The sequence below is a fragment of the Chlamydotis macqueenii genome, chromosome Z (genome assembly GCF_036417535.1).
Source record: "Chlamydotis macqueenii isolate bChlMac1 chromosome Z, bChlMac1.mat, whole genome shotgun sequence".
NCBI lineage: Eukaryota > Metazoa > Chordata > Aves > Otidiformes > Otididae > Chlamydotis > Chlamydotis macqueenii.
This window is the reverse complement of record NC_141593.1, coordinates 32,312,984-32,325,617: the sequence shown is the minus strand read 5'-3', so window position 1 is coordinate 32,325,617 and position 12,634 is coordinate 32,312,984. Positions and strand designations below refer to the sequence as shown.

Below are 12,634 nucleotides of genomic sequence, written 5' to 3'. Positions count from 1 at the left end.
CTTGCAAAGAAAGGCTTACTTGAAAACAGACAAAGAACACTGGGGAAATTCACATTTAACAGATTTTTTATAAAGAAACAGTTCTTCAAATGGCATTTTCAAGATCAGACTGAAGTAAGTGACGAAGATACATTATTTAGAAAATGTAACACCCCAATATTAAACTTACAGATTTCAGTTTAACTATTTATTTTGATAATCAAATAAAAAGACAAGGATCATATTGCAGTATCCTGAAATGCTAAATTCTGAGCAAGTGCTATGAAGGGTAATGAAACAAAGAAATAGAGAAAAGCAGCCTCTGAAATGAACAAAATGCTTTTCTATTCTTTGCAAGGACAATTTCTACTGAGCAAAACTGGCCTTACTCTCTTTCCGATCAATGAATAAGGATGGCTTTCAGTGAGGTGAGAAAGAAACATCAAGAAACATCTTAACTGGCACCAAAACAGCACATTAACAAGTTTTCTGGGAAAAGGTTCAACCACATTGTAATGACATAGAGCAGAAAATGGATTACCTGCTCCTTCTTCTGCTTCTTTGTATTCAAGTCAAAATGTGAGAGCACAGCCAATTCTGTCAGGCCACAAAATTAAGGTTTTTTGTACCTTCTTTCCTGCCAACCTGCCAGGGACCACAGCAGTGAACCTTGCCATCTGTGGCTTGTATAACCAAGCATGCTACAGCTTACTTCAGTGTAGGACCAAGGCTTTTAGTTCACTTCTCCATATCTTTAACTCTCTGTTTGCACGGAGGAATATCTGATAATCCTTAAATGAAACTCTTTCCTTTTTCACTTTCATTTTATTTTCCCTTTGAGCCTAATTTCTCCTCTTTACTAGCTTGTTCTGTACCCTGCTTCTTTCCAAGCTTAAACCTTTTGTTTTTAACATGTCTATTGGGATGCACGTGACACAAATGCACTGTTATCACATCAGAAGGTAAACCAGAAATGGTAATAAAACTCTTGAGATTTTATCTGAAAAGAACTCCCAGATCAAAGAAGAAACATACAGGTTTTAACTCTGAATATTTAGCAAATACAGCAAATTCTCAATAAGCTTAGAAAGGATAAATCCTGCTCCTTCAACAAAGGCTAGGTAAAAAAGAGCAAATAGGCATACTGACCAGGGTTAGCCTGGCATCATAAGACTTCCCCTTGTAATGATGGATGTGAGGCAGACCTTTTGTAAGGCTTCTGTGTAGCCGGCATTTATGACTTTTGTTCAGTAGGCTACTAGAGCTGCACAGCTGAGGATCCTTTCCCTTCTTTGCCCTCAGATGCTCCCTTGGGCTTCCAGCTGGAAATCTTACTGAACAGTTTGGCGGTATGCAATCCTTTTTATAGTTTTTGTTTTGATATTCTTGCCCTTAGAGACACCTGCTCCCCTACTGTGCCTGGAAAGATTTGACCTTGGAGACTATCCAAATGAACAATATCTGTGTTTCTGCAGCTCTGTTCAGAAAGGGCTTGTCTACATAAGCAAGGTAATGAGGAAAAAGTTGGTGTGTGAACCCCTAGCTCACTAATTGCCTGTGTGGACTAAAAGCCCTGCAAAGAGAGTGAGATAATATGCTAGGCATTCGCATATAGTTTGTACACTTTTTTTTTTTTGTGTAAGCATTAGTTCTTGGTGCTGAGAACAGGTCTCTACACAGCCACATGAGGTTCAGCTGTGGCCTATAGCTTAACCTACTGGAGAACATAATGAAAATATAGCCAGTTCTATTTGTGCTTGAGTAGTGACAAAAGCTGGTGTGCTGGTTCTGTCCTCCCTCATGATGTCAGCTACACAGTCAACAATCAGTACTCTGGGAGCTACCCTATGGTATTTACTGAGTGCCCACGATTTACAAATTCTTTAGACTATATTGTACTTTGAGAGCTACCATAATTCATTAAGATTTTTATTCTCCAATCTGAAGAAATGCAGACCCCTTGAAAAATTAGATCTTGTCAACTTCACCTAAGTTGCATCAGAAATAGTTTAGTGTTATTCCTGTTATTTGTGTATCACCTCTGGTGTGTTGACACCACACTGCAAGTGTTTGTGAACTGAATATTGGAGTGGTCAAGTGGATGAATTTGGCAGTGGGTAAATGAGCATCTGAAATGAAGGTACAACTGTGGTAACTATCATCATCACAGTCTTAACCTTCTGAGGGTTTGGAAACTAACAGCCTCATCTTCAACTGGTGTAAACTGATCAATGATTACCATCACCTGTGGATCTTGGGTAAGTCTTAAATCCCCTAGCATCCTGTTGTTAGTTTTTAGTGTTATCTGTTTTCTTATTTTTCTTTTTCATTCTAAGTGCTATTATTACTCAGTCTTTTCACAAAATAAGCCAGCTTCTCAGTTTACAGAGTCAGCTTTGAATTGTCTTGAATTTCTTTTTCTTTCTGAGCAGAAGCAAATAATGCTGCTTTAATGAAAAAAGCAGAGCTAAATATCACTTATATGGTAACTGGGGGCTTTGAAGATGAGTCAGAACTAACCTTCTGTTTCCTGTATCTAAACACCTCAGTACAAACACAAATATTCAGAAAATTTGGGTTCACATGTGAATCCAAATGCTGCATGGGATCTTTCTTTGTGAAAAACAAGTAACCAGAGCACACTTAATCCTGATCTGTGTCTAGATGTGAAAATGTGAAAAGATAATTTTCCAGAATGAAGCTATATCTATTATATAATACAACACAAGGAAAGTGATTTTTAGTTCATTAGATTTTTAAAATATTAAAATTAGTCTGAGGAGCCATTGTCATCTTTCATTTGAACTGGGAGATACTAATTTCAAATATTTATACATAAAACTGACATTTCTATTCACTGAATGTGATATACAGTTCTAGTATTTTCTAAAGATATTTTTATTATTGTTAACCCAGATGGCTTACTTTTGCTTTACTCTATAGCTACACATAAATAAAATTTGTTGAAAGCACAGGCAAGTTGTAAGGAGAAGAGTACTGGAAAAAAAGACATTTCTATCAATCCTTTTTAAAAGTAAACTTGCATTTTTCATGGAAAGGAATTACCTGAGATGTTAGGTATGCTAGAATTTGCTGCGGGATCATATAGTACTGCAAGACCTTTACCTCAGTTTGAAAATGTTAGTATTTCTTGAGATGTGTCATAACTTGTGATGTATATACAGGAAAATACGAAATGACATTTTTCTTTTTTTTTTTTTTTCTGACTAAATGAGGCTTTCACATTCAAAGTTAAAGAAACAAGGTCATTTTAACTCTTCCTCCAGAAGTTGCAGAGCTTCCCTTAAGGACATTAAAAAGCAAAAAAGAAAAGAAGACCAGCTCCTCCATTTGAGCTGGCAGAACCTCAAAAATATTTGTGAAAACTCTGAATAGGATCCCGTGTTCTGTCAGCACCCTGGGTATGTATGCCCTCATGAAGGTCTCAATGGAATGAGTTAAGGGGCTCAGTGGCATGCATTAAGGTGCTCAGTGCTAAGTTGAAAGTCAGCTCCATCACTGATGAGAAGCCAGAAGCTTGGGCTGCCCTCTCCCCTTGGGGAGCTGCTTTTTAGCAGAGTTTGTCTCTGCTGCTCCTGCCTGAGCCATGTTGCAGCCGTGTCTCTGCCCAGGCTGCCTGGTATTCACCCTCAACTCCTGGCTCCCTTCCTGTGGAGAGCAGCCAGCTCTTGTTCCTCCCTGACAATTTCCCCTTCCAACCTTGTGCTTCCATCATTACGAGGATGTCACTGTGCTCTAAGCCTGACAGCTGCTCTGTGCTACCCAGGCGGAGAATCCGGGACTCTGCACTGTGCTTGCTATTGACCTGTATCCCTCAATAGCAATGTTTACCTGTTTGTATATGTCATCACAATGTAAAGTTGAATGGTTATATAACTGAAACAGATAAAGAGAATGCGAGATCATGCAAAACAAATTGGTTAAAGTTGTGATTTTAACAGTTTGTTCTTTAACAATCCCCAAACATATGTTTTGCATCTGCAGGAAAAGTATTTTAAGCCATAGATTATATTAAATTTCTTGATTACGGTACCAGCTTCACAGTGAGCCCAGCAATATCTTTTACAAGACATAGCATAACTACAACCACTTGGATCATTAATTTTAATACGATTTCTGATAAGATATTTCTTTGAAAAGCATTTTTTTTTCTGAAAAACCAAATAATTACGAAAGTTTCAGTTTTGAGAAGAAAGAAATTCCAGAAATGAACACATTTGAATAGATTTTACAGGTTTAGCTATAAGATTGTTCCGTTTTACTTCAGTAAGCTACAGAAATGTAGAATTTTATGTGAAATGAACTAGGCAATCTTTGGAACCAATTGAAAATATTTCACATGTTAAAAAAAAAACAAGTTTAATGACAAAACTATTTTAGAAACAATGAAAGAATATATTCATAAATAACCCAACATTTGAGTTTCCAAAAGAGTAGGGTTTTTCGATAAGCACACAGAGACTGATGGCACAGATAGGTGGTAACAACACTAACAGCACATTTCCAGATGACTCAAATGCATTTTTGAGTAAATGTCAACGTCCTGAGTTTGACAGCCCAAATATTTTAAAGATTATTTCTTTTCTTTTCTTTTTTTTTTTTCTTTTCTTTTTTTTTTTTCCTCAGCTTCCACTTTTTCATTTGATATTTTTGAAGAAATATCTCTTGATGTGTATGAACCAAAATGGAAAAATGAAGTCTGGCTGCTCACAGTACAAGCCGAGTTTTTCCACACTTCATTTGGATTAGTGTCCACTGATGAATGCTTATCATCCCAAAATTAAGGACTTCCTTGTCACATACATCCATATAATTAGGAAGAAGATGTCAGCATACAGTAATTATACTGGATCCTAAGATAATGGTTTTTTTTTTTTCTTTCTGCCTTAATGCCAGCCTACTCACTTTAAAAATATTTTTTTCCAGTCTTCTTCTACATCTGCTCTTTCTCTTTCATTCTTTCTAGTATACCACCCTTCTTTTTCTATTTCGACAGCTCCATTTTTATGCCTCAGAACTTTTTCTCTGTGTTGCAAGCACCTGCTATGGGGTCTTGGGTTGTTTCTTACTGCTTGTCCCTAAAGAAGATTTGTTAGTAGTTTATAAAGCACAGTAACAAGCAGCATGATTAAAATCAGGCCTTCATTTCTACTTCTATTTTCCTTGTCTTATTAAATTGTCTGTTCCTCAGGTCTTTTCCTCATCTGTGTTTCTTACAAACTCTTATTTGTCTTTCTTGCTCTTCTAATAAATTGTAGCTTTTGTACTAGTGATACCCATTTATAGAGACATTATAGGTAGTCAAGAAGATGTCTCAGTACATCAGATCTCACTTTTTTTTTTTTTCCTAAGAGTTGAATTTACTATTATTAGTGATTTGAACTGGAGCATTTCAAAGAAGATTTACAAAAGAAGAAGAAGAAGTATCTGTCTAGACCTTATGTGCCGAGGTCCAAGTAAGAAAAATCACAGAATGAGAGGATCACTAGGGTGGAAGGGGCTTGATCTCATTAGTCCAAACTCCTGCTCAAAACAGAGTTGACAATGAATTCATAATGGGCTGGTCAAGTGTGTATCCAGCTAGATCTTAGAAAACTCAAAGGATGGCAATGGCGCAACCTCTCTGTTCCACTACTGGGCTATTCTTGGGATAGCTATTATTTCTTCCTTACTCTAGGCCAGAACCTGTTCGGTGCTGTTGGAATCTAACATTGGCAGGCTGTTGTTGGGTGCCCTCAAAGCTGTCCTTTTTTTTTCGGGCTGAAGCAGCTCCAGTCTCACAGCCTCTCCTTGTGGAGCAAGGGCACCAGCCCCACCATCTTGATGGCCACTTCTAAACTTATTCTACTGTGGGGATCTGACAAGCACTGGGCAGAGAGGACAGTCCATGGCCATGCCCTAGAGCAGCTCCCCGTCCCTGCTGGCCCCCACCTGCCCCCTCTTTGGTGCCAACTGTGAATTTGATGTACTTGCCCTCTGTCCGCTCCTCTGGGTCACTGGTAGAAATGTCAAGCGGTACAAGTTCCAGAATAGGCCCTGTGATATCCTGCTTTTTATGCACCAGAACATGAACACATTTTCCTTGTTTAGCCTCTTACTGTTAGTGTGAGAATAGAAGCTCTTCTTCTTGCCCATAATGTCACTTGAATGTTTCAGTTTTGCTGAGCTTTGTTTTTTTCTAATATCATGCTTGCATGACTAGGCAGTGCTTCTATATTCCTCTTTTATTACCAATCCTCTTTTCCACCTCCCAGACACATTCCTTTTCTGTCACAGCTGTTGTAAGTTTCCTGTTTTGCCACATTGGTCTCTTGCTGTGCCTATTCCTTTTTCCTTGGCTCTTGTGACTGAAAGATGCCACCCTGAAGACGTGCTAGATTTTCTTTGTCCTTCAGTGTTGCCTTCAATGGAACTCACCAGTTCTGTGAATAATCCAAAGTCTTCTTTCCTCAAATCCAGAGTCTGCTGTTCTCAGTCCTCTCTCTCCTCAGAACCTCAAGATCCACTATTCCATCATTACTATAAACATTGGTTGTAACATCCAGAAACCGTTCTTCCTTATTACTGAATAACAGATCCAATTGTGTGCCAGCCCTGGTTGACCCACCAGGTACCTGTATCCTTGATACTCTCTTGATATCCAGAAGTCTTACACAGAAATTTTCTTGACTATACTGCCTTGCCAGCAGATATCAGGGAGGTTAAATTCCCCCGTGGAAAGTAGGATTTTTGATTTGGAGACTTCCTCCATTGGTTTGAGGAAGTTTTTGCCCACTTCTTCATCCTGTTTGAGTGGACACACTACCACCATGATGTCACTATTATTGGCCTGGGCCTGAGTCCTAAGCTTCCACATAGCCTGTAATCCGTCCCATGAAAAAGCATACATTTGAAGTCTTCCTTCACATACCGGGCAACCTATCCTCCTTATCATCCTTGCCTGTCTTTTCTCAACAGCATGTATCCCACCATCAGAGAACTCCATGACTGTGAAGTGTCTTGGTCATTTTAGTGGTGACATAGCTCTGTGACAATATGTAGAGCTCTAACTGCAAGGTTATGTTCTTGTGCAGGCACTTGAGGTGAGTCTCATTTCAACATGTTTTAACTTTTTCAAAAAGCTTGCTCGCATTCGTTGCACCTGTGAGCTCTGCTTCTTGAGTTAATTGCAAATTAACTAAATTGCTATCATCAGCCTCCCTGCTGCCTAGTTTAATATCCTTCTTGCCAGGCTGGCATGCTTGTTGACAAATATGCTCTTACTCTGCTTTGTCAAGCAGATCCCATCTGTTGACAATGGTCATAATTCCTCAGAGATGGACTCATGACCATAAAAGCCGAAGTTCTGCCTGTAACACCAGACCTTCAGCCAGCTGTTAATTTATAAGTTGTGCAATTTTCTACTCAAGTGTCTCCTTTTTGTCTGTAGGATGTAGGTGAACACTACTTAGGCTTCCACGGGTAGCTGTCTAATCCCACTTCTGAACGTCATGTTTGCATCCAGAATTTTGTAGTACTTTTAAATTTAGTCCATATGTCCCTTGGCATTACCATTGTTGCCTGTGTGGATGACCAACAAGGGGTATTAGTCTGAGATCCAGACAAACCTTGGCAGTATCCCTCCAACATCCCAAATCTGAGGATCTGGCAATCAATAAATCACCTGTGACAACATGCCAGGTCAGCAGACAGGTGCCTCATTTCCTGCAGAAGGGAAGCTCCAGCCACCTTCACCTCCCATTTCTTCTTCCTGTACTTGGTGCTTAGGTGCAATGGGTTCTCAAAACACCTCTGGTAGAGTTTTCTCCCCTTTCCTGCCTCTTTAGATGCTACACCAGTTGTGAATATTAACTTTTCAAGGCAGACAAGTAATTCTCCTGCTATCAGATATCATAAGCTTTCAACCCCTCTCTTCTTGGGAGTCTCCCATCATCACTTGTGCAAGTGCAGCCTAGACATTACACTAATGAATTTGTAAGATCCTCACCCCCTTTCCTCTCCAGTTGCTTAGGTTCATAGATTTTACTGTAAAATGTAAATCGACTTCTGAAGAGTCTGGTGTTTGCCCTTAAATGTTTTCATCTTGGATCAGCTCAGCATTTCTTGTTATAAATGTCTTCGATCAACAACTAGACAGCACTGAAGAACAGCACTGAATACCACACATGGCCGGTTAACCAAAGTCACTTTCTCTCTGAAATAAGGCTAGATCTGGAATTGAAGATAATGCTCAGATGAAACGCTCATCTTTTCCACAGCAGCCTACTGAAAAAAAACCTTTTTAGTGCATTATCAACGTAGACAGAAAGTCTGAAGTTAGAATACACACATCTGCTTGTTTAGAGCATCAGAATACCGTATTCATTCATAAGCTCCGTTACTGAACACATGAAAAGACATATGATTGTAATGATACTGTATCATCTGTATAATGTATTTTTATTCCTGTGAAACGGTACCTTAAAGAATCATTAAAGGTCAGTGCCAGGAAACAGATCCTTATCAGCAAACTCACAGAGAATATATAGTGGAACAAGGTTATCTATTGAGGTAGACCATCTCTTTGCACTTCTTCAGTTGCCATAAGCTTGTTCAGATCTGCGCAAAGCTAACTTAAGGAAGAGCAAAATTCACCCAATATTTTTTTTCCTGAAAAGTAATGTGAAAAAAAAAAAAGAACAACCTATCATGTTATTTTTTTTTTTTCTGGCATACAATAAGCATTAAGCAGTCAAAACTACTGTCTCAAGGCATTGGTAAACAGCTGCAGAGGTTACAACAGTTATCCAGATTTCAGGAAAAGGTGCTGGAGTTTCATTAGCAGAACATGTGGATGCAAAAGAGTATGAATTTATACAAAATTATGAAATGACAGGGCAACAAATATCATTGACATTAGTTGATGTAAAGCAGATAAATTTCTGTTTATAATTGGAAGAATAACCAATGACCAACTTACTGCTTGAAGTCTTTTACTTAGATTAGCACATGCAGTGAAACCAGTAAAAAGTTGTCTTACTGATATTTATCATCCAAATTGTAAAAACATACGATTATAAGTAGCACATAAAAGTCTTATTTCTCCTGGCTGCCTAACCTTCAGATTTTAGCAAATTACTTCCAACTACAATTGCTGGGTGCAAATATAAACATTTAAACTTTAGTAGTCTGTTAAATAACCAATTTGCCGTAGTGGTAAAGACAGTGTGCAAGTCTTGGATAATGCAAATCAACACAGCTGCATTGTTTTTAATAACAGACAGAATTACAGTGAGCCTGAGGGAGCTTGGCAGTTTACAGTGTAGACTTGGCTCATTTGCGTAGGTTAACTTGTGTAGACTTATTTGCCATCTAGAACACAAAATTAATACTTAACTGTTACAAGAAACTGCAGTTAGTTAGTTCTATTATGTATTGTCCTAGTCTATATTCTCTCCTTTTTTTTTTTTTTGTTAGAGAATTGAAAGTTAAATCAGTGGTGAACACAAAATTACCACTTAGTGAAACCTTACAGAATTGGAAATACTGTTCTGAAATAATAGAAGTAGAAAGACTTTTTGCATGGCTTGGATTATATGTGAGGTTTCTACACACTCATTAAATTGTTTAGCCTCCTCCTCATATCTTCCCTTTATTGTGTCAAATTTTGAGAGCCCCATAATTACTGAGATACATCTCATACATATAGCAATCTTATTAATTTTTCTAGGAAATCATGTACATTGTACTGTATTCTAGTGTAAGACTGAAATCTAGATTAATTATAATTAAAATAGCATTAACCAATCATCTGTCTTATGAATAATAATTTTCTCATCTTCATCCAGCAGACTGAATGATGTTTTTCTCAGTTTCTTACTAACCACTTTTTTTTTTTTTTTTGAGATAAGGCTAATTCTGGTTTTATTGAGAGAAAATCCATATTAGTTTTCTTGAAAGCCAGACCAACTATGTAGCAAAAATAAATAAGGCAAAGGACAAGATTTTTCATTGAAGTTTTGGATAACCAAATTAAAAAAAAAAGTATTAAAGCAAGTCAAAACATATTTTAGACAAATTGATATTGCTTTTCTGAAAGTACCAAATTTTCATGATTAGTCTCACATAGGCTACAAACAGTTTAAAGCAGGGTAAGTAATTTCAGTCATATCTACTTCATTAAATGTGTTAAATACTGTTCTATTCAACTAAACTAAAGTTTTAGCCAGTGTACTTAAATATTTGTCATAGTTATGCTTATAATTTCTGAACATGTTCTCCATATTCTCTTGTGTTTTTTATTCTGAGATGATATCAATGAGCTTAAGTATGGCTGAAAGATGAAATTGCCCTGCAGTGGCTTCTGCAAAGCAAAGTGCAGAAAATTTAGTTTATGTCTGTAGTTCAAGAGTTCACCTTCAGCAGGGAAACATATATAAGTGATTGGAGTCTTTATTACTTCCACCAAACACAGTCGAGTGCCTAGAGAGAGATCTGCAGTTTCAGAATGATGCAACAGAGGTGACAAATGACTGCCTACAGAGAAATGAGTGAGACCTGGAAGAGTGTTGCAGATAGGCATAAAATGAAAATAAGTAGCACTTGCCTAAGAGTTTGAAATAGCTCCAGAATAACACATATCATCATTGCCTCTTGATGATATAGGTAAGATTTGAGAACAGTATTTCAGAGAAACAGTTGACTGACAAAGGTGTGGGATTGGATAGAGCTTCCTGAGTTTACAGAGCAATATATAGAATGAGCCTGGAGTAATGAATTCTAGTTGCAAGTAGCTGTTGATGAAATCTGACTTCTTTAGTAGCCTAAAATGAAGGAAATAAAGTATATTATAGACCTAGGGACAAACTTGATATTAAAGTCGACTTTGTGTTGTGAGCATATACAGTGAAGATATTGTTTTGATTGGCACACTGCAATGGCATCTGGGCAACGTAAAATTCTGAACTTTAATATAAGAAATTGTCTAACATACTTTCATATGGTCATTGGGCCCAGAATGGCTGTCAATGAGGCCTGGGGGCGTGTCTCTGCACACAGAGATTGACTTTACAGGAATTAAGGTGTGTGTCACCAACACTGCCATGCACGTGCCACCCTACCCCATGCTCTCATCTATCCACCTACCAACACAATGTTCAGGAAATTCCTCTCCTCCGCTCCCAGTCGGAGGAGCTGCTTATCAAGAGGGCTAGCATTATATGCTTCATTTTTATTGTAGATGTTTTTTGGGCAAGATCCGAACCTACTAAGTAAATGAGAGTTTTGTTACCTATTTAAAAGTTAACAATGAAAACACCATATTCTAAAAAAAAAACCGAAGTAAAACAAACCCAAAGCAAGCTAGATGATTCTGTTGATTTATATTATCCTCTTTCCTGCCCTTTCAAATCAAATCACCTTCAAGGATGAAGATAGTGTTTGTCTAAAGCATTTTATCCTTTATAAAGCACCATGAAATTGAAGGCACAAGAGGCCAGATCATTGTTTGGAGTAAACTGTCATAGTTCCAACCCATTACACTATTCAGGATGTGGCCATTGATATCCAAGAAGTCACACTGATTTATATTTAGTGAGGATCAGATCCCCTGTGCTTCAAGAAAAGGAATCTGTATTTTCCTCTGCTGAAATGTTCTTTGTTGTTTGCTTGAAAAAAAATCTTCCAGTGTTATGAGATGAAAGACCCACTGGATTATACCTTCTGTTACGTGGCATTTTGTTCTAGGCCTTGAAAATGCAAAAATTACTGGCAGTAGATTAATTTTTTTTCTTAAATTTGTGTTATTCCACTGATAGCTACATAGCCTTGGGTCTGAAGCAAATAGTGCACTGGGTAATAATGATCCACATCTTAAGTTTCACAGATAAAAGTACTTTGTGGAGAATTATTGTACCGAGCTAATACATTATTGCTTTGTAAATTCTCTTTAAAGAGTAATTACTGATATATTTGCAAAGTAGGTAAAACAGAAGCTCGGTGCCGGGTAAGCCACTTAGCTATTTATAGAGAAGACATAACTAACTAACAGCTACTATCTCCAGGGTCAATGCTTTTCTCAGAGCCCACTGAAATTAATAGCAGTCTTTCTTTTGACTTTGCTGGACTGTAGACCAGGTCCGTAATGACTGACAGAATTTCCTAATGTGCAACCACAAATGACTTGCTCTAAGAAGCACAATGTTAAATCTGCCCCACCAAGATTTATAAGTTACCTTAATAGCTTTGATAAAAATCACTTAACTCTTATTAATTAAATGGGTGAAGATTTTCTGATCTTAAGTAAACTCTGTGATACTTTTTGTCATCCCAATAGCTTCAGAAGTGTTTTCAGTTGCTGAGTTAGAAGTTGATGCTGGTGCTTTGGACGTCAAAACTAAAAGACATGATTTAAATCCTTCCTGATTAGAGGAAAAAGATATGTTTTTTTTCAAAACCATATATCACCATACAAAGTATTATTTTACATTTTTACAGCTACCTTAGATAAGGTCTCACAACTAAGTCAAAATGTACGAGGAAGAGCAAGTGACGCTGCTGTGAGCGATAATGTTAATGATGTAACAGTGGCAGTCTGTCCTTTAAGACTATCCTTTGCCATTGCACAGTACTAACTGTTTACTTCCTAGAAGAAATA

General features: G+C 37.6%; 1 long non-coding RNA gene across 1 annotated transcript in view; it reads left to right on the top strand.

The window, feature by feature from the left end:
* LOC147596300 (uncharacterized) overlaps positions 1 to 12,634 on the top strand; it is a 57,564-nt gene that overhangs the window by 37,657 nt on the left and 7,273 nt on the right. The window lies entirely within an intron of this gene.